General features: G+C 46.3%; 1 long non-coding RNA gene across 1 annotated transcript; it reads left to right on the plus strand.

The window, feature by feature from the left end:
* Nucleotides 1–9,197: 9,197 nt before the first annotated feature.
* Nucleotides 9,198–20,606, plus strand: LOC135311588 (uncharacterized). The gene is made up of 3 exons (XR_010371250.1): nucleotides 9,198–9,726; nucleotides 12,443–15,516; nucleotides 18,967–20,606. It is a non-coding gene; the product is annotated as an uncharacterized LOC135311588 (long non-coding RNA).
* Nucleotides 20,607–21,119: the final 513 nt, after the last annotated feature.

A 21,119-nucleotide genomic window follows, 5' to 3' on the forward strand; every position in this document is an offset into this window, starting at 1 on the left:
CTTTTCCTTAATGCAGGAATATACCATGTGCTTCTCAGCTGAGGTTGCGTTTCATTTTTTCATGCACATAAATAGAAGCACAGGACAAACCAAACAAGAAACTCTGCTCGCCTTGTCCATAGCACAGCAGCTTCAGATATTTTCAGGACTTGAGAACCATCATTTGAGTTGGGCGATGTTGTCCCTGTCTGTACCTAGAAAGGTGGGGTTTTGCTGCAAAATGCCAGTCATGGTTGGTAGGGAACTAGTGCTTCTGTTGGACTAGGGCTGATGGGCACTTGCACCGCCAAGCATAGGATGAACTTGACCCCTTTGCTATCTAACCCACGTGAGTCGCTGTCTGTCCTACAGGATTCACTGCCGAAATGCTCTGAAACCAAGAAAAAAACCCCACACATATCTATGAAATGGATGTCCTACCTTTTGGTGCTATTTAGGCAAGATATGACCTGTATTCTGTTTGGTGGTCTCAACCTTTCATCAGACCCAAGCTTCCTTTGACACTTCTCTTTCAAGATATCCATTCCTTTGCCTCTCTTGTGTGATGTACCCAGTTAAATGCAAGAATTCCTATAGCAGCCCCATACCCCCCGACACATGGACAGCTCTAACGTGTGGGGGACAGGTGAGAAAGCGCTGCTGTGGTGCAATCCCCGAGCACCCCCAGCCTTTGGGAAAGGACAGGTTCAGCTCTGGCCCCACAGCGCTCTGTGATGTCTGTGCATCTCAGGGCCTCTGCATCCTCTCATGCAGGGCAACAGAAGTACAAATTTCCATAAATATATATATACACACACACATATATACACACGATGGCTTGCAAGCTTTGGTTTGCACTTCTTCATGAGGCTGTCATGTCTGATTCTGTAAGATGGAGGGGAATTCCTTCGCAAATGGGAGGACTGGGTTTAAATTTGAGCTTTGGCTCTATTAGCTTTACAGTTTGCCTAGAAAAAGGTTTGTGACTCAGTTCTGGTGCGCAGTGGGAAGAAGAGGAAAATTTGGATTTGGAGAAGCACAGCATAACAGGCAGGAGGGAACCTGCTGGGATTGTGTGTCTCTGATCTAAGACCCACTCAAAGCAGGTCCCACACATGGGGCTGCTTGGGGCTGGACTTGCTCTTGTTTATCACCATCTGCCTGGTCACGTGGAGTCCAAAGTGGACCCAGAGCCCAGACATGCTCTAAGGTCTTGGGTAGAGGGGAAGAATCATGTTCCTCAGCCTGTTGCCCCCTTGTTAGTCCATCCCTGGATGTGATCATCCTGTGCTGCCAGGGCACAATGCTGACTCATGGGTACCTCGTAGTCCTCCGAAAACCCCGGGACTATTCAGCTGGCTCCAGCTGTGCTGATGTGTGGGGTTATTCCACCCCAGATACTAAACTTCACATTTCTCTACACAGAGCTTCATGAGGTTCCTGCTCATTCATTTAGGCAGCTTACTTCTTTGAAAAACATCCCTCTTCTCCAGCGCATCACCATCCCCCCAGTTGAGTATCCTCCACAGGCTTGCTCAGAGAGCAGCCTGTACCATTGTCTAAGAACTGGTTGAGCTTAATGATGACATCCTTTGGAAATGTTCACTACCTCTTACTTGATCAGCTGGGCTATGCAGCCTTAATGGTATAGAGGACTCAAGACGTCATCCAACCTGGTGCAAGATCTAAAAGTCCATGTGGAGCTTTAATATCTTGATGATTTATGGCTGGGATTGAAACTTTGTCCAAACTCTTGCTCCATTTGTACAAACCTTTAAGGCTGATGGAAGACTCTGCAAATTACATCTCTGACTTTTATTTAGACTCTATGAAAATTGAGTTCTTCACAGGTGACCCTACATCTCACCTCGGAGTGGTGAAAATTCATAGTCATGGAGCATGGGTTCATGCAGATTGAGGGCTCAGTTTATAGATTTGAATCAAAGATATTAAAAAATATTTTCCCTGTGGGAACTGTCATATGTGGATGATAAAATTGAGCAAGTTCAATGTACTGAGAGCATATCTTCTTACTGCATTTGCTCAGAGTGTCTACGTTTGAATGTGAAGTAGGCCCAATGGCAGAGTTCAGGCAAGGAAGTTCCCATTTATGTGGTGGAATTTTATGTCTTACATGGCCTGTTAGGCTTTTGAAAAGGCAAAACAAAAAAAAATGTGCCTAGTATTTTTTTTAAAAAAATGCATTACTGTAACACTCTCAATGTTTTAAACCATTGAAAAAAGAGGAAATTTTTTATATTGGGACAGGCTGCCCAGAGAGGTGGGGGAGTCACCATCCCTGGGTGTGTTCAAAAAAACCATGTAGACGTGGCACTTCAGGGCATGGTTTAGGAGACGTGATAGTCTTGGATTGACAGTTGGACTTGATCATCCTAGAGGTCTTTCCAACCTTAATGATTCTGTGATTCTATGATTATTTGTATTATATTAAGCCTCAGGAAAAGCAGATACAACCCCATTTATACTTACTGCGGTGCAAGCAAATACAGTTTGTGTTGGACTGAGTAACTCAAAAAAGTGTTGTTATTTGTTTCTGAGAACTCATCAGCTCAATGTCTTGCTTAAGGACATGTATGGAGTCTGTGGCAGAGCTGGAGCTGCAGGCAGAGTTGCTTCAGCCAGGAAAACCAAGGCCAGATCAAGCAGGTGGTGGTGCCTTTGAAGTATGAAGGGTAAGCAGAGAGCTGTGAAAGGGTTTCTGAGAAGGAACCACGGGGATTTGCTGGGCTAGTCCTCCCTCGGTGCCTGAAACCTCCTGCTGTTGATGTTCCTGGAGAGAGAAAATGGACAGAGATCACATTTCCTAAGTTTTGAGGGCTGGCTTTGCAGCCTAGCCCACCTCTTTCTGGAAGCAGTTCATAGTCATAGCTGATTCCCAGATAGGTGGCTAAAATAATATTTATTTGTCTTTACTAATATTTGGACATTAGAAGCTAGAAATAAACTGATGTTTATAAAGACATTATGGGAGGCTATTCCCTGTTTTCTTGCCTCATCCCGTGAAAATGCTTGTGCTGGCCCTAGTTGGAGACAGGCTCCTGGACATGTCCTCCATGCGTGCTCAGGATGGCGTTGCTTACCTTTGCCTGGCCTGATGCCTGCCCTGCTGAGCTGTGAACATCTCATCGTCTTTAGTATGTCTCCCCATTGCCCTGTGAGGCAGGACAGTGATGTATCTCCCTTTCAAGAGAAGGGCACAGGGAGGATATAATTACACTCACAGCTTGATCATTTGACCAAGTCACTGTGCTGACTTAGAAAAAAAACCTGTAAAGCTGATGAATTCCAGTTTAATTTTATTAAAACCTTCCAAATTTTGTATTCCGTGACTTGTGGGACCCCTAGGGTGATCTCTGAAGGGTGCACATGAGGAGGTCTGGTTGAGTTTGCCTCTCCTGGGCAGTACAGGAGGGCAGCACTCTCCCCGGTGGTCTCTTGCACTGCTGCCCTTCCAGGGTGGACAAAACCTCCTTTGAGACATGCCAGAGAGAGCCAGGACTGCAGAGGACACCAAAGAGGCTTCAGGGCACATGGACCTGAGAGGCTGAACCCAAATGCAGCCTTTGGGGGAGTAGGAACCCAGGGGAGCGATTTTCCCAGCCTCCCTCCATATGTTCTTGTCCAGATTAATAAGCTTTGCTAGAGTTGGCTGTATTTCACTGGTGATGGGATGATTTCTCTCTCTATGTCAGTTTAAGTTGCTAGAGCTCTGTAGTACTTCAGGTGCCTTAGATCTGTGAGCTGGTATTATTAATAATAATAATTTATCACATATTTCCCCTTTTATTTCAAACATGGACTTTTATCATCTCTTCCACCTTCTCAGCCCTTGGAGCAATTTGCTGTTTGTCAGGAAGAAATGGGAGATGAAGCTGTTCTTCCTCATGCTGCAACTGCAGGGGCATCCCAGAGGTGGATGGGAACTGAAATAAATCTCCCCCATCCAAAGCCCTGAATCCCACTCTCTCCTTAATAATAAAGAGATTTACTCCAAGCCTTTCCCAATAAAACTCTGAATGTGCGCGTACGTTGTAGGTCGAAGGAAAACATATTTGGAACCTGAAAGCAGAGTGAGAAGTAAAACCTTGTAAGTTTGCACAGATGATTTGTAATTTCAGCCCCAGCTGTTTAACCTCGTCAATTTATTACATCTTGAACCAACAGCTTTTGGGTTTGGGATTTCCAAAAACCACCAGGTTTTCACTGTGTCTGTGTGAAGGGTAGAGAAGACTGCGTGGAGAGCTGGTCCATGGGCAGGCGTTAAAGGCAATGCTCTGGATGCAACCTCAAGCTGAGAAAGTCTGTAAGCATGGCTGGGGAAAGGATCCCTGATTTCCAATACCCTTTTCCTCAGCATGGGCCAATGTCAGAAGTGAGTTACTGGGACAGATGGCCCCTTTGATCTGCCCCAGTAATGTCATGCCTGCATTCTTATTCTCATTGGTGTTTGTTACAAATAACACTACATCCAAGGAACTTCACAGCTGTAAAGTCAAGATCTAGTAAATGCCAGTGTAAAAATTCCCAATTTTAAAATTTTATTTCTCTTGATGAAGCTTAATTGCTATAACAGTAATTCAGCCAGAGGCTCAGCTTCCACATGGACAATTTTAACCAGACAAATTAAAGATGGACTTCGTTAGAAACTATTATTTTCAGTAATCTGCAGCAGAAGAAAAGAAGTGGAGTGCAGCGTCACTGAGCGTGCTCAGGATTTATTTTTCAGCCTGGTTCCGAAAGGAAACAATGTCTATTTGATCATGCAATGTGTGGGTATGCTTGTGTCCCCCTGCAGAGCTTTCGAAACCCCATGTCATTTGGTCCATCTCTGGCAGAGCAAAAGAGAGCTCAGAGAGAGATGAAGTTTATGCAAATTCTGAAAAAACTGATATAAGAGACAGAATCCACCAGTTCCTGCAGTGAAGGAAAGACCTGAGCTCAACTGTATTGCTAGACACCAAATAATCCACATTAAAAAGGCTATTTTGGACACGCCGGTGATGGGAAAACTTTCAGCCAGAGCCCAGGGCTTACGAGACATGCCACATCTCAACACCAGCTTCCAGTGGCTGCACATGTCCCACAGCACGTGCGACGGCTCCTTTTATCAGTGCAGCAGCCCTGAGGAATCAGATTTCCATCATGCCCATCTGCAGTGGGTGAATCTGGGCTAGGCCCAGGCTCCTGGCCGTGGGAATGATTTGCAATAGCAGCTGATGGAAGTGGCACTTGCTGCCAGCCCTCCCTTCCCTCCGTGTTGCCCTGGAGCCTCTCCCGAGCCAACACCTCCCAGTTTGGGGAAGCTGCTGTGCCCCTGTCCTCCCCACTTGGCTGTCTCAATGTGTCTGAAGGCAGCCACTGGGTTTGAAAGCTTTGTCTCTTTTCCCTTTTTTGGAGGCACCTGGGTTCTGATTTCATGCCCAGGCATCATCCCAGCAGCATCTGCCCCGTGCTCATGGCAACCCATGCTCCAGTTTCTTATTTAAGTGCATCATGCTTACAGGAGAGGGCTGGGGTCAGGTATCCAGTGGATTCTGCAGGGCTTTCTGTGTAAGCGTCAATGGCAGAAGGAGAAAAGCATTTACCCCTGTCCATCTGTTGGGTCTCCTCTTGCCCCCCCAAAATGCCCCTGCCCAGCACAGTGGTGTCTGCTGAAGCCTGGGGAAGAATCAGCCTCCACAACTGGGGCTGGGGGCTTGCAAGGGCTGCCCCATCCTGGCTTGAGGGCTGGGTTGTTTCACAGGCAGAGCTGGACCTCAGACCAGCAAAATGAGGGTCTCAGCCTCGCAGCCCATGTCGCATTATCTAAGACCAGAGGAAGCCCTGAGGGAGTGCGAGAAAAGGGGAGAGAAGAGAACAAGGGGGACGCTGGCACCAGCAGTGGCTGCCTGCTCTCAATTTACTGCGGAGGAGTCCTCTAATAAAATCAGTGGAGGCCGTGCATGCTTTATTGGGAGCTTCAAAAGTGTTTATAGGATGATTTGTGTGGAACGGTTATGCTGGAAACAGTTTAGGGAAGGTATGCTCTTACTAAAGGATTTTTTTTTTAAGCTCAATTTGGACACTTCTTACCATTATATACCAGCAAGGAATGAGCCCCAGCAGCTGTTTGCTATTTATTGGAGTCCACGGTGGAGTAACAAGGAGGGAGGCAGCAGGGAGGGGTTCAGCAGCTTGGAGAGATCTTCATTCTCTTTTTCCCCAGATTTTCTGCAGGACCGTGTTGAACCCTTATAACTTCCTGCCCCAGGTGAAGAGCAAAGTCCTGGAGAGCAGCCATGGAGTCAAGACCCTCACGTGAGCTGGTACCTCTCAAACCCTGCAGACTCGGTAAGTCATCACTGCACTCTTTACACTCTTTGTATTTTCATGCTCATCTTTCTTATGAAGAAAGCCTTGAATTTGTTGCTTTGGACTTTACCTTATTCTGAGCTCTCTCCTGTATGATAAGTGGAGAGATATGACAGATTTTTGCCAATGAGAGACAGTAATTTCAAGTATATCTCTGCACCACACAGTCCTGTCCCGCACTGCCACAAAAACCTTTCTTCTGCTCTGCATGTATCTCTATGTAAAGTTTTCCAAATATGATTATGGGTCTAACTAAGAGCACGGCTTGTGTCCAAACTACAGGGTGTAAAATTGCTTGGCAAGGCCAGCAGGACTCAAGGGGTTTCAGCCCATCAGCAGACGACCTCTTGATTCTGCCATGTGGCCTGCGAAAGGGAACTGAGAAGAGTGAGCCCATCATCACGAAGGTGCAGTTTGCTGCATGGGGGTCCCCGCACGGGCTGGGAACATTTTTGGTGCAGGGAGAATGCCAGTTGGGGAAGGTCAACCTCAGAGCCTGCTACGTCGCCGCAGCCCTGCAAAGCCTCACTCAGCGGAGGCAGCTTTTAAAATACCTTCCCCTTTCTGATGAAAGATTCTGCGGTGTCTCTTAATGCAGCGTTTGAAATCTCACTCATCTCTCTTCCCCCCTCCTCGATGATCCCTCATTCAAGCTGTCAGGGTTTAACAGCCCTGTGCCGCTACATTATCAACATATACAGTAACTCGCAGGCGACCTTTGCTCTTTCTAGCACTGCAGAGCCAGGAGAGCTGTGGGGAAAGGGAACAGGATCTCATTCTGGTTCGTGCATCAGCCACAAAACCATCTGCTGAGTGTGGAGCACAGGAGTTTTATTAGCCGTGTGATATAGCAAGCAGAAAGGGCTCTGCTACGTTGCCATATGCCCGGGAAAAGGATAAAACCTTTTCCTTCCCTTGGAGCAATTCAGGCAAGCTCCATCAGACTCCCTGTACTGAATTTCATTCCTCTTTTGCTGCAGGACCACTGACAAGGTCTTTCACCCCAAAAGATTTGTGTCCCACTGGGAAACCAGTGGGAACCGTATGCAAAACCTCACTGAAAAGTGTTAGGCAAAGTCCTGGCCCTGCTAAAGGCAACGAGAATTTCACCACTGCTTCCTGCAGAGCCTCTTTTGCTCCAGTAAGCCCCGCTGCTTTAGTGTATGAGCAGGACTTTTATTTTCCCTGGAGCCTTTACTCTCTATGCAGATGGAGAACAGAGCTGCAGAAGGGCTGCCAAGCTGGAGGCAGGTATTCTGCAGTTTCAGATCCCCAGTGTCCTGTATTTTACAAATCCCTCTACCTAATTTTTATTACTAAGGAGGCTTATTACACTACCAGCTAGGGCATAAATGAGTGTGAAGAGCTGTATCATTGGACCAAAGACAAACCCTTCCCAGAAGGACTTACATCAGGACAGTCAAGTGAAAGGTAGGAGAAAGGGATAGCACTTGAAAGCCATTGAGTTGGCCTCTTCTCTGTTTTGTTTCCCCTGCCTTGTAGCTTTGGCTGGTGCTTTCAGGGTCTTCAGTTCATGGCTGGCTCCTTTCTCTGCTCCTTCCCCCCTATTGCTGTATCTCAGGTGGCACACTGGTACACAAGCATCTCCTGAAGGGCTGGTTTAAGCCGTGTGCCGAGATGCACAGGCACTGTGATTGGGACTGGTAAAACAAGACAAGATTAATAGATGCTAAACACCCTTTTGGAAGGGTCTAATCGAGGTTATTTGCAACCATGACCCTTTGCTTTTCTTCTTGCTTATTTTGTCCTCCAGGTGCTCTCCTCTGCTCCTCACCATGTGTATGTCTCAGAGCACTCAGGACTGCACAGGATGGTTGCACCCCATCATCTGTCACTAGCCCCATAAAACACCCAGTTCATCATCAGCTAAATCAGCTAAATCCAGTTGGCTGCTGGTCACGAGTGGGGTCCCCCAGGGCTTAGTGTTCGGGCCAGTCTTGTTTTATATTTTTATCAATGATCTGGACAAGGGGATTGAGGGCACCCTCAATGAGTTTGCAGGTGACACCAAGTTGGGCAGGAGTGTTGATCTGCTCGAGGGCAGGAAGGCTCTGCAGAGGGACCTGGACAGGCTGGATCCATGGGCCGAGGCCAGTTGTGTGGGGTTTAACAAGGCCAAGTGCTGGGTCCTGCCCTTGGGTCACACCAACCCCAGGCATCACCCCAGGCCTGGGGCAGAGGGGCTGGGAAGTGCCCGGCAGAGAAGGCCCTGGGGGTGCTGGCTGACAGCCGGCTGGGCATGAGCCAGCAGTGCCCGGGTGGCCAAGGAGGCCACCAGCCCCCGGGCTTGTGTCAGCCCTGGTGTGGCCAGCAGGAGCCGGGCAGGGATGGGGCCCCTGTGCTCGGCCCTGGGGAGGCCCCACCTCGAATGCTGGGCTCAGGTTTGGGCCCCTCGGGACAAGAAGGGCCTGGAGGGGCTGGAGCGTGTCCAGAGAAGGGCAGCGGGGCTGGGGCAGGGTCTGGAGCACAAGTGTGCTGGGGGGCGGCTGGGGGAGCTGGGGGGGTTTAGCCTGGAGAAGAGGGGGCTGAGGGGAGCCCTTCTCGCTCTCTGCAGCTGCCTGAGAGGGGCTGGAGTGAGGGGGGGGCTGGTCTCTGCTCCCAAGTCACCAGTGACAGGGCGAGAGGGAACGGCCTCAAGCTGCGTCAGGGGAGGTTTAGGTTGGATGTGAGGGAAAATGCCTTCCCTGCCAGAGCGGTCAGGCCCTGGCACAGGCTGCCCAGAGAGGTGGGGGAGTCACCGTCCCTGGAAGCATTTAAAAGACATGTAGACGTGGCACTTCAGGGCCTGGTTTAGGAGACATGGTAGTGTTGGGTTGGTGGTTGTAGTTCATGATCCATCCTGGAGGTCTTTTCCAACCTTAATGATTCTATGATTCTGTGATCTTTCCAGTACTCCCTGATTTTCCCACTCTCTAGCCCTGCCCCATGGCTGTTGTTCCACAGGGCAGTAAGGCTTGCTGAAACATAAGGTTTTAATAAACTTTTGCACAACCTTCTCCACTCAGTTTCCCAGAAGCACTAAGCCTCACCCAAGGTTTTAGTCTCAATTATCCCAACAATGGGAACAAATTGTTCTGCAGAGATGTCGGTGGACACACATTTACTCCTGTGTCATATCTTGTACAATAGCTGGGAAGGGAGTTTAAAGCAGTGTTAGTTGGATAATTGAAGACAGACTTGGGTCAGATTTTCAGCTCTGCTCTGCTCTTTTCAAGTATTTCTTTTTTTAATGTTTCAAAGGTGGCAGGACGTTTCGGGACCTGAACTGTGGAAAGCCAAGAGGACAGCACAACTGCGAGGTGGAAGAACAGCCCCAGACAGTTCATCTGGAGCCACCACAGGGAATCCAGGCAGGTGCTTTTCCTAGAAACCAGATCCCTTTTGAAATGGGTTATTTCACCAGCTGAAAGTCTTATTCCTTCCAGGAAAAATCAGGGGCAAAGAACAGGTCTATGTACTGACATCAGTGTTGTAAGAAAAGCAGGCTCAAGGCTGTGAGCATGTGGTGGGGGTGGTAGAGAAATAACCCCCACCAAGAGTTGCTGGAGTGACCTCAGCTGTCTGCTGAGGGAAGCCACCCCATCTCCATCTCACCAGCAGGTTGGGACAGGAGGCTATGGACTGGCACTGAGGAACCCAGTCCTCCCCTGGGATCACCCCAAGCTTTCTGGGGACAAGGACTTTTCAGACACTTCAGATATTTGGAGCTGGCTCCCAGGTGAGACTGAAGTACCTCAATTTCTGGTATCTAGCATCTGTCAATAAGATGGTGAGCCTTTCTCCTGAGTCAGAGTCACAAAACTGACTCCAATACACATCTGTGTTCAGAATAAAACTGCTGTGGATTGTTCTTGATGCAGAGAATGCATTTCAAGCCCAGAAGGCACTGTTACAATCATCTTTTTTCAGTCTCCTGCAAGACGTGTGCTGTCAGGCTTTTCTAAATTGATCTCTGCTTCAAGGCCATTGCTCTGTCTGAACCATATCTGCTAAAAAGTCATACAGCCATCTTCACTGAGAGTGACCTTCAATCTTTTCCAAGCTAAGAGACTGAGGTTTTCTCGGCACATTTTTCCATTTTTACAGTCATTCCTTTTTTCTTCCTCTTAGCCCTTTCCAGATTTGCAACCTCTGCTTTGACTTCCATCACTTCATGTGTCTCCTTCCCCTGTTTGTAATTTGAGGTTTACAGGACCACTTAGACTCTCTTGCTCAACCAACATCCACAATGACGTACACATCGCTGCTGGAACTGGTGACTTCTGGAGAGTCACATCATGTTCCCTACCCCCATTTTGGTAAATCAGGCCTATACGCATCAGTTTCAAGCATGCGGGTCTTAATTTGGTCATGTGAATGTACCAGTAGTTTACTTGTGTTCAGCATAACAACTACAACAAACTGCCTTCTGTAGCAATCTGTCCTGGTTATTACTGTTCTTGCCAGTGTTATCTGTTATGTTTATCCATTATAATTTTCATGCCATTGATAAAAATTTTAAATAATATAAGGCTATGGTCAAATCCACTTAGAGTACAGCTATGAAATGTATTAGGCCAAAGATGTACTTAAGCATTTATGCACCCATTTTAGACATGCCTGACACTTTCACCCCTTTAAATGTACATAATTCTGATTATCCAGTGGTTCCAATTTTATAAGAGAAATTTTGTGGTGTAATTTACAGGATTTCTGTGGAATTATGTTACATCCGAGCTGTCATTTTTGCCTATCAAAACTTATGTGAGATTGGCTTGATGTGATCTATTTTCTATGTGGACAATGTTACTTTTTTTCAGTGATGTCATTGACTCCATCATTTTTTCTATGACTGGTGTTGGGCTCATAGGCCAGTTACCCAGGTTATTTTGTTTCTCTGTTCCAGAAGGGCTTTTTCTATTCCCAGGATGCAATTTATTTCTCAACCTCAACAGCACATATTGGTACCTGGTTAGTCCTTTAGTAAATCAGGGATGCCAGTCGTACAGATATTTAATATCTATATATCTTGCCTTTATATATTATTTTACTAGCTATTCTTTCACACGCTTTTTATGCTGTAATGGAAACTTTAATCATCATCCTGTAATATATCTATATTTTCTCCCAAACTGGAATGCAAATGCTTCCTGAAAACATTTACCACTTCTGAGTTATTGTTATCAGGTCTGTTCTGTCCTTCCACATCTGTCCATGAACCCATATTACACTTAGGATTCCTTCTGATTTTGGTTGATTCAAACCTCCTACTTATTGCCCCAGCTTCGCTCTCCTTCTGTCCCCCCCACCCCCGAGTATTTCTTTTCCCCAGAAATCTGGACAACTTGTAGTTTCTAATTTTGCTTTTAATCTTCTCCAGTTATTACATATTGGAGTTTTATTACTCTTTTCATAGCTGCATTTACTTTCCTTGTAAAGCAGCTTTTTAAAAATAGTTTGCTCTTCTCTTTCAGCTGTGGGCCTATGTTTTTTTGAGCATATATAATAAAATATTCTTCAACAGTTTCCAATTTTCATTTACATTTTTAAATTCTTTTTTGCCAGCCAGTTTTTCATCTGTTTTTTGAATCAATAGAATATACCTACAAAAACTGTTCAAACTTTCTTTCCTTCCCTTTATTAAAAGGAAAAACAAAGAAGAGAAACCTGAGATTTGTATCTAATCCCATGACTCTGAAGTCTGGGGGTTTTAAAACATGTAATAAAGATCTAGATAAAATCACAAGAATTGGCAACACTTTAGTATTGCATTTGTCTGACTGCATTCCCTGGCTGGTACCTAATAACATATTATCATAATTTTTTTAATAGATGAAAATAATGATTTCACCACAATTTTGAAAGGCAAAATCCAGAGAAAGCGCATGTCTGTTATTTGAGCATTTACAGTGTGAAGAAGGTTTTATGAACTTTCTGGGGTGAAAATGAAGGAAAAGAAAGGAAAAGAGGAGGGAAGAGAAGAGACGAGATGTTACTAAGTGGAAATAACTTAGGATCTAGCTAGTTGTCCTCTCACGCTAGTATTGATTTCTAGTGGGTTTTCTTTCCTTTTTGGCTCTTCAAAATACAGGATGAACTTTGAAGCCATTTTCTGCCAATGTGCCTTTGCCACCGGCCCTGAACCCAAAAGCCAAAAGGAAGATGCAAAATGCTGTGACGTGGGATGGATAGCTGCGATTTACCAGCTGGACCCAAAGGCCACAAATCACCAGGTCTGCAGCTAACACTGCTCAAGAGATGCTTTGTATTCTCTGGCACACGGACAATCCCTGCACAGAGGAAAGAAATATCCCCCCTGGGTCAAGAGAAGCATAAAAAGAAAGATGAGAGTGATACACACGTCTAATTCAGGAGCAATATTTTGTGGGTCTTCATATTTACTGCTTGGGAAAGTGTGAGGCATTGGTAAAACTGCATCTGGATTATCTCCTCCAGGCCTGGTTGGTCCTGGCCATGAATGAGTCATTCAGACCAAGCAGGTGCAGTGAAGTGCCAGGACATGGACGGGAGGATGGAGAACTTGTCATCCAAGGGGAGGCTGTAGATCTTGGCTTTTTTAGCTCAGCACAACAGTGGCCGAGGGGGAAAATGAGTGCTGTTGCACATGAAAGGGAAAAATAGCTGGGAGCAAAAAGAAACACTGGAGTGAAAGAAAAAAATGTTGGCACAAGAACAAATAGGTTTTAATTGGCCTGGAGTAAATTTAGTCTGGAAATTAGATGAAGTTTCCTAAGCATCAGATCAGCAAAGTCCTGGAACAGGCTTCCAGGGGCTGTGAAAACAGAGCTTGCTCAGATGACAAGTCAGTTTAGCTGCAGTGGTGGCTATGAGAACAGGGAGCTCTGCCTGGTGAGCCAGCAGGCTAGCACCCTTGGCACCCATGTTTCTAAGGAGATAGGGGAGACACAGTCCCAGAGAATGATCTTTCAACCAAAGGATTGGTAGTGCTTGGACCATAGCTGTAAGGTAGAGCTGTAAGGCACTGGCAGATAATTTGCAGATGAAGAAATACTCCACCATGGGGAACTCTTTGGTCCATCTTCCTTTTAAGCTTGCAAGGTCTCTCTGCTGCTCTAAAAATGTGATTTATGCCTAATCTGGTTAGCTGTGACCCATCTGCCCTGTCTGTCCTTTCATCCCTGCTCAGCCTGCCAACCAGGTGAGATACTTGGCTTCCAGGAAAGAGACCAGAACCAGGAAAATCACCAGCCCAGACTGATAAACTACAGCTATGATAAACTTATTTTCTGTTCCTTGTGACTTGGACCTGCAAGGTTAACCTGGAGAGTCTCGTGACAACATTTGCATGGGTGTAAATGTCCCTATGTCCTTACTTATTCAAGAATTACCAAGATTAGAGGGACACATAATCTGAACTTGGACTTCAGCTGCTCTGGAGTTTGCTGGGGTCAAGGCAGATGCAATGTTTTGCCTTGAGTCCATCTCCTCTGAATGCCTCACTGCCCAGGTACTCCCCCTTTAAATCAGCTTGATGTGATTGCCTGTAATCACACAACAAAATCCCAGAAGCCAAGGCAATGGACCCAGAAGCCCTAAATGCATGTCTTTGATTTGCATCTTTTTGATGCCACCTGGCACCCCTCAGATAAACTTCTGTAATTATAGAATCACAGAATCATTAAAGTTGGAAAAGACCTCCAGGATCATCAAGTCCAACCATCAACCCAACACCACCAGGTCTCCTAAAGCATGCCATAGTGCCACGTCTACATGTCTTTTAAATACTTCCAGGGACGGTGACTCCCCCACCTCTCTGGGCAGCCTGTGCCAGGGCCTGACCGCTCTGGCAGGGAAGGCATTTTCCCTCACATCCAACCTAAACCTCCCCTGACGCAGCTTGAGGCCATTTCCTCTCATCCTGTCACTGTGAGGCTCTCCTCTTCTCTCACTGTGGCCCAGGGCACAAGACTCACCATTGGAGGTGCAGCCAAGTAACCTGCCCAGCTGCTTGGAGGAATGTCAAGCTGAAGTGTTCTCCATTGTTCCCTGTTATGGGTTGGACCAGAGTGTTTTTGTGGTAACTGAGAACCAATAGATAGGAAGGACAGGTTGTGAGCTGCTCTGTTTCCACATGCTCTGCCTACCCTGGGCTTTCAGGTTGTTGAGTCAAAGGCAGACGACAGCTCCGTGTGACATCATGAAGAAGTACCGAGCTGCCCGGGGCCATCTCAGCCATCCTCCTGCTGCAGTCACCACCAAGCACACACATGCCCTGGGAGCCTTGGCACATGGATGGTGTGCAGCCCAGGAGAGGGGTTGGAACAGTACTCCTCTGGCCCAGCTTGGTCTCCTTCCTTGGAATTCTTCAGCTAACACAATGAAGATTGAGACCATGAAAACGCACTCTGCTGTGAGAGTCCCACTCCTCCTTTCTCAGGAGGGAAACACCAGAAAAGACCCCAGAATTCCCCATTCCTACAGATGTTCAAGGCCAGGCTGCACAGGGCTCTGAGCGACCTGATCGAGTTGAAGATGTCTCTGCTCACTGCAGGGGGTTGGAGTAGATGGCCTCTAAAGGTCCCTTCCAACCCAAACCATACTATGACTCTAGGAGTCTAGTTTTTAAAACTTATTTATTTCAAATAATTATGTTATTAATAATTATTATTAACCATCATTAATATGAGAAATATCCATTCACCTTTCTCTAAGGAATATTGAGATGCATTTTGCAGAAAAGCTGATATGTTTTAGGTGCCTGTATCACATAGACACTGATGGAATCTAGCCCTACATCTCATCGAGGCCGTGCAGTTTGTTCTCCTGTGAAGACACCACAGGCAGTTTATCCTCCTGACAGGCTGTTGTTTTATTATGACATTTTTCCCCCTTTGCATTGCAGCCAACAAATCCAAATTCCTCAGTAAAATTTGGTCCAGGGCGCCAACTGCAAGGGGTAAAACGGTGTCATAAATAACTTCCAGGGAGCGTAGGGGGTGGAAGATGAGTCGAACAGAAGCAAAGATGCAGTTGTAACACTCAATCAAGTGTAAATCTCAATCAAGATATCACTGTCCAATCTCTACAGTCACCATTCAAGCCACCCTTCCCTTTGCAGGACCTGGGTGAGACCATCTGAGCTGGACGCTGATCTCAAAGTCCCGCCTCGTCTCCCCCAGCCAGGTGGGTTTGAAACCCCCCAGAGCTCTTGAGCAAGGAGGATTTGCCTCTGACTTATCCAGACTTCACACAGAACAGAGATGTGAAGGATTCTGGTTTTTAGCGACTGTTGCCGTGTCTCTGCACGTCTTTGATGTAACTCAATCTCGGTGTGCGTCTCTCGCCGGCGTCTGACCGAGAGGGCTACAGAACAGTTTCCAGAGTTTCCTCCCGTTTATTCTGTGCAGTCTGGAGCAGCAGGTCCCTGGAAAAGCCATTGGAAAACAAACCTGCTCTGGTGCCTACTATAAAATTTGGTTCTGTTCAGATTAGCTCTGAATTCTAGACATTCAAAACCAGTGCAAATGGTTTAAAGCCATTTATCTGCACAGTGATGAAAGGACAAAATTCCTTGGCAAGGTTGGAGGCTCCCTTTCATATCTCATATACTTTAACTACCCCATTTACAGTGCCTGTAGTACCTTATTTTTTACATTCTGTACTTGTTATTTTCCACTTCTTCTTCAGCAGCCATAGCAAAACCAACCCTTATACCTTCATAAGCGAGGTGAGATGTCAGTACTGATTTAGAGGTCTGTGCTTTGAATGAACGAGCAACACCCACCCTGGCATTTCTTCATCTCCCTCTGCTACACACACAGATAGGCATTCACACACCGACTGCACCTTCATTTCAGCTCTTATTCAACAAGAGCTGGCTTTTACTAGGGAGCCACTGGTCAGAGATATACCTAATGCAACACAATTGGCTTTTAAAAAAATATTGGTTTAATACTGGCTGGGCTCCTCTTACCACATAAGACATGAACCTAAAGACAGTGCCTGCATTGAAGTGCTTGCTTAGCTATAGATGGGTGGCTCTCTGGGCAAAAGAACCTCCTTGCGATTCAAATTAATCTTGCATTGAACAGTAAGGACTCGTATGTTTGTTTCTGGAGGTTTGTTTCTTCTGGACTGTGAAGGAAAGAAAAAGGAAATGCAAGGAAATAAAGAGGTTGAATGAGAGAGCTAAATTCCAGGAATGAAATAATTTTCTCTCCAAATTATTCAATAAATGGAGCCAAAAAAAGACTAGGTAGTTTCTTTTTCAGCACCTTTTCCAGAACCATGTGTGCTAACAGGCAGCAGCCCTTCCACATGTGAGCTGAGAAGCTGTTCATCGCAGGTGAGGGGCTTACACCCCGATCAGCGTGTTGGAAATCCTCCTGCCCAAGCTGTCGATAAAACATACAGGAAAACGTCCTTCAGGTTTGAGAATGGTCCATTACTAACCCCCCTCTCCCATCTTTCTGGGAGAAGAATAGTTCATCTACAATTGGGATGCTCTCTTGGCTCTTGCTGTTCAATTTCTAAGCCTCAGTTTCCCCACCTATAAAATTGGCTATTTAGGGAACTTCTGTAGGTTTTTTAGGTTTTGATGAACTTTGGGCAATGCAGCTGAAAATTGCTACCTTTTTAGTGAAGGGACTGACAACATCATTTTCTGGCATCAGACAAGAGAGGAGGGCAACAAAAGAAAATAAGTCATTTGAGTGTGAAACTAGTGAACAGCATTAACTGGAGGGCAGCGCAGTGTGGATTCTCTAGTGGCTAATAAAGTTGTTGCTCTCACACAGCCATTTGGGAACATCCTAATTTGGGTTTTTCCTCTGCACCCAGTCTTCTGGAGAGGACAGGAGATTCTGATTCTTGAGGAGAATTACCTTCATACCTAAATTAATAAGGAATCCTGAGAGCACAGCTTTTGCTGAGACTGCCCACACTAGATGTTTTGCAGTAGAGCACAAGATGTCCCTGCAGAAATATTTCCCTCAGGAAATAGGATGATCAGACTCTGGGACCACAGAAAGTCAATTATTCCTCAAAGTTGTGTGCTTATTTTATTTGTGGATTTAAAAACAATAGCAAGAGTTTACAAGCGCCGCACTGCTCTCTGCAGAACTGCCCGAAGTCCTGCCCAAGTCTACTGTCACCAAACATAAGGCATAGGACAAAGCTGGAGACCTTTAAAAATAAAGAGCTACTCCTGAAAACTTAACCCTGTGCCCAAGAGCTATGTTTAGCGTCAAATGCCACCTCTCTTAAATCTTTCTGCAAGAGGTTCTCCAAAGAAACCACACCTATGTCCCAAGAAGTAAATCAAGATAAATTGAGTTTTGATCCTTGTTTTTTTAGTGTATGGCATTTGGCATTGAATCAAAGTCCTTGCAGACAAAGTCTCCTGAAAAGACAGTGAGGAACCTGCCTGTGTGCAGAGTCCTGTCTGCTCCGGATCAGAGGGGCTGCAGTTCAATTACAGAAGTGCGATGGTTGCTGGTAGCAACAGTTGATTTTAATCATCTTCCTTGGTAGGAGCAGGTTGTGGCTCAGTGAACCACACTGATCTGTTTAGATGTTGCATGCCCCCCTGTGCAAACCGGAGGAAACAGACTTGCTCACTGGTTTCTGCATCCTTTGTGGGCTCACCCCAGACAGTAGGCAGAAAATAGGCAACGTGGCTCTAATGCAGAGTGCTGCCAGGTGGAACTCCTGGACTGATGTCTCCTGGGTGAACCACACTTTCTTTTTGGGTAGATCCACACCATTCATGCATGGGGGGAAGCTGGGGCTGAAAGGGATCTTGCAGGGGTAAAGCAGCTGCCCATCATGAGGGAGATATGGGCAAAGGACTGGGAAGGGAACATCAGCTCTGCCTTCCATATGCACCCAGGACATGACTGTGCTGCAGCAGCAAATGTCCTGGCTTGGTGGGTCCGGGAGGAGAAGGGTGATGGAGAGCAGCCTGCAGCTGTCAGGATCACCTCCAGGTCCTTCCCTGCTCCTGCACCCTGGAGTAACACAGCAATCCTGCTTATTGCTGCCAGCCCCAGAGGAGACACAACACTGATCCTGGAGACGTGCGGAGTGTGTGGGTTTACGGCTACTTCCTGAAATGTGTGGGTTAAAAAACGCCAAATGCACTGGAAGGTACTTTTAGGTTTGTTTTTAATTACTACAGGGTTCTTCACATAAACATATAATTTTTTTTACTGGTACCTCACATAAAACTGCCTTAAAACACATCTCCTACAAGCCCTCAAACAACATTAGATGTCACCTTGACATTTCCAGTGTGGGTTTTTCGGACAGTTTTTAAGAATTAAAGGTAAACTTCCAAGAAAACTCATATGTAAAAATAGTTCAGATAAACCTCAAAAGACATTTGACAAATATAGAATGACCAGGGCAGTAAAATGAATACATGTGAGTGAACATAAAGGGGTTTTATTTTCCTTAATTCCAGTTGAACAGCCCATTATGTCTTTTCCTGGAGCCCGCAGACTTGAAAACCAGTCGCAAGCTGAACTGAAGTGGTTGGGATATGTGATCTATAAACATTAGGGTAGCTGAAGCATGAAAGCAGACGATGTGAGGTTGGGTTTATGATACTGATGCTATCTTCTTTTCTTTCAGAATCGCCTGGAGTTATGAGATGGAGCCTGCTGGATTGTATAAATGTTACATAGTTTAGTGAGTGTATGAAAGAGGAGTCAGTCTCGAGAGCACGTGGGCATCAGCTGCTGTTCCTCCTGAGTGCCTGGGACTGCAGATCTGTGAAATGAGCAAAAGGGGAGCTTTTTTTTTTGAAAGATCCAGCTATTCAGATGAAATTTGCCAGGTGTGGATTTGAAGTCCTAATTAAGCTCTCACTGTGGTCAATAGGATCTTTATCACAGACTGCAGTGGAAGTCAGACCCTAAACAACCAGCTCATTTTAACACACAGGCCCTTCTTCTATCACATCTTTAGTGAAGCATACTCTTGAAGTAGGTGTGCAGTTCAGCTGATGGTCCTTTGGGTATCAAAGGATACACGATCCATCTACCCTCAAAGAGCAGTAGCACGTGCCATTATGGAGACCCCCAAGGAGCCTCCAGCTGGTGGAAACAGATGACAGTCCCATGTCAATCAGCTAGTCTGTGGAGTCATGCCCATTTCCAGCAGCTCTGGATCTGGCTCTGATGGCAGCCGAACCTCTCCGCCTCTGGGTAATTGAGGGTTGTCACCATTCCCGGAGGATTAGATCTGAATCTCATTGTGCTGGGGCCAGGGCAAGCACTGAGCGATCCTGTGACCCAGCATTTGCTGTCGTCTCCATCTGAACCTTCATTAAGGTGCAAGATGGCCTCAAGCTGCGTCAGGGGAGGTTTAGATTGGATATTAGGAAAAATGTCTTCACTGCAAGAGTGGTCAGGCCCTGGCACAGGCTGCCCAGAGAGATGGGGGAGTCACCGTCCCTGGGGGCATTCAGAAAACATGTAGACGTGGCACTTCAGGGCCTGTTTTAGGAGACATGATAGTGTTGGGCTGACGGTTGGACTTGATGATCTTTTCCAACCTTGATGATTCTATGATTAACTTTCAATGTTGTCATTATGATATTGCTGGAGGGAATCGCTGCTGTCTTGGGCAGAGAAGATAAGTCAGCCAGAGAGCTGAGTAGGAGGGAAGCACTCAAGAAAATTATTGCGGTGTATGCCTGTCATTGCATGTGCTCTTTCCTAATTTTGCTCTGAGAAGCATCTCCAACCTCTCCTCCACAGCCACCACCCTCGAGTGACCTCCTCCTGTCTCACAGCTTCACCTCCCTGCTCTTCTCATACAATATGCTGCTCCACACCTTGGGCCCAGCCTTGCGTGGACTTCTCCACCATCGCTGTGTCCAAGGCTACCCCCACCGTCCTCCCTGTCTCTGAGACTTGTTGGCCTGGAGCCCTGGGAGAGTAATTTCTCCAATATCTTCTGTTCACACAGTGATCTCCCCCTCCCCATGTTCCAGGTCCTCCCACCTAATTCAACTCCCTTCTGCACATTAGGCTTCCTCCAGAAGACTCAGCAACACTAACCCCTCATCAGTTAAATGCCCTCTCTGTCCCAGCAACACGTAAGTGTGGAAGGATAGATTAAAATCATGCTAAATGAATACCTGATGTGGCCTTCCCAGAGTGCCTGTTCTTGTAAAACCAGAAAACTTGGCTGCTGAACTCTTTGGGGCAGGATCTGTCTTATATTTATATCCTGTAAATTTTCAAATCCATTGCTGGTGCTAACAAATAAATAGTAATGATTAATCGCCGGTCATTTTGGGCCTGATCCAGCTTTGATTACATCAGTGGGAACCTTTCCATTTGCTGTGTGGGAGTTGGATCAGACCCACAATCCATCCTTTTCTTAGCGCAGCACTGTCCTTGAGTGGATTTTATCTTGTCTGGCTTAAGGTGTTAGCATGCGGGCAGCTTTACCTTGCTTTCGTGAAGCTAGTATAAAAATGACATATCAAATCTGGACATGTGCCTACCAGGGACCTCCAGAAACTAGTGTTTGGGATCTGAGGGATGATCATAGTTCACATTTTCATCCATTCAATGAATTTTGGCAACATGGGGCTGGTGAAATGCTGTAGCCCGTGATGTAAAACTTCCCTATGACAAGTCTGGAAAACTCAAATAGGTTAAAACTGGCCTGGGTGATGCTATCTTGAGGTGGCGTTGCAGCTCAGAGAATGTGACAGAAAGGAAGGTGCCAATGCGTCCTTTTCTACCCTCAAATCATAAGAGGGCTGCCAC

The sequence above is a fragment of the Phalacrocorax carbo genome, chromosome 1, assembly GCF_963921805.1.
Source record: "Phalacrocorax carbo chromosome 1, bPhaCar2.1, whole genome shotgun sequence".
NCBI lineage: Eukaryota > Metazoa > Chordata > Aves > Suliformes > Phalacrocoracidae > Phalacrocorax > Phalacrocorax carbo.